Below are 1,922 nucleotides of genomic sequence, written 5' to 3' on the forward strand. Positions count from 1 at the left end.
CATATATATATATATGTGTGTGTATTACCCCAATATTTAAAACATATTGGGGTAATATGTTTTAAATTACATTTCCTGGAACAATAATTCCCAAAAACAACAAAAACAACATTCCTTTCATTCCTTTTCATGGAAAACCTTGACCAAAATGTTTCCTGAAAACAATTATTTTCCACTAATATGTTGTGGTCAACAACAACAACAAATTTCCAAAGCAACATTAGGAAGTCTAAGGAAGAATAGTTTCTGAGCTCTAAAGAAGCAATTCTTTTTCAGGGAAACTAGTTTTATGAGGTGGAAGGAATAGAAAAGAAACAAGAGTAGAAAAGATTTTTTATTGCACCCCTCAGTAGAGAAACTCAGGTATATCAGCAGCAGAGCAACAGGCAAGCCGAAGCTTGGAGATTAACACCAAAGTACAGAATAAGAACAAAATAATGATAATCTGCAGTTATTAAAATGAACATACTCAGGTTCAAAGAACTGCGCCCCTGATTATGATAGTTCAATAAACGTTAAAAAAAAAAATCAGTCTTAATTGTACATGAAAACGACAAACTAACAAGAAATGGAATAGTTGGAGATAAAGATGTTAGAGAGATTAGACTTTAAAATACTTGTTAGTTTATAAGTCACCTGTTACCATTGTATCAATAACAATAATTGCAAAAACAATCTGCAATTGATTTTGTTTGAGGGAGAAAGAAAAATGGGATCTCTCTGAGTGCATTCCATGATGACATGTTACTTTGAAAGCTATTTTTATGTAATAAAAGCAGCTTTTATTACATAACATTTATTAAAAAACGTTCACAAAGCAAAGCAAAAGAGTCTCATCAATTTAAATTTAGCATCTGTGTGATAACAGCATTTCAAGCATTAAGCTGCAGTTAGATTGGGAGAAACAGTGCATTTTACTCATTTTACTCATATTTTTGTATGATTGTAATTCTCTCAATTCTAGAGCAGGATATCTTTCCTTGAATCTCTCTCTCAAAATGTTATCGTCACACTCATAAAATCTCTAACTGCTTTCTAAATATAGCCTGACCGGCTGAGTCTGGTGGTAGGATGGAACAGATTTGTTTTTCTCTGTGCTGTAGAATAATAATCGTACCCAGAGAATGAGACATTTGAGCACTTGCTAACTTGGTCCAGCAGAGGGCGTTAAACTCAACAACAACAACTCCCACTACTAATTCGACTCGTCCACATAAAGAGGCTAAACTGGTGGGAATAATGCAGTTTTCAGCTCTATTCATATGATATTCTCATTGGACCCATTTACTCACGCAGATAAAGAGTGACAAGGAACATTTCTCTTTGTTGTGTCGGTAATGTTATTTATCCACTGAAGTCATTTGAGATCGTTTTATTAATTGAAAAATAAGCTCAAGCTAGAAAACTTTACACGTTTAAAACCTTTGCTATTTCTAATTCACAGAAATTAAAAATATAAGTATAAGCCAGGACCAAAAATCACATAGCTTAAATATAAAAATGGACAAATGTAGGCCTATCACTAGAATTTTACAAAGTTTTAACAGGAGCCAATAGACTTTTTATACCCACTGTTTATGCCATGGAATGTCAAAAAATACAGTTTTAAACCAGGGCAGTCAACCACATATATCACTATTCTGGCTATTTCAACCTTCTGCTGCTTCTCTTCCTTCATCAGAATATCCTATCTGTTTAAAATGAAAAGCTATCGCAAATGTTTGCACTAATCCTTTTATGAGAATATCCTACCTTCTAAAAAACATTTTAAATACAGCGGTATTTGTAAGAATGAAGCAGTATCAGACGGGTGAAACCGGGTTTTATTGAAATTTAGTTAAACACAGACATTTACAAATACAGATCAACATTTAAAATAACCTAAATAAATAAACAGAAACCACGAAATAATAGGTGTTGTG

This window comes from Poecilia formosa, unplaced genomic scaffold (genome assembly GCF_000485575.1).
Source record: "Poecilia formosa unplaced genomic scaffold, Poecilia_formosa-5.1.2 Scaffold31, whole genome shotgun sequence".
Lineage (NCBI taxonomy): Eukaryota > Metazoa > Chordata > Actinopteri > Cyprinodontiformes > Poeciliidae > Poecilia > Poecilia formosa.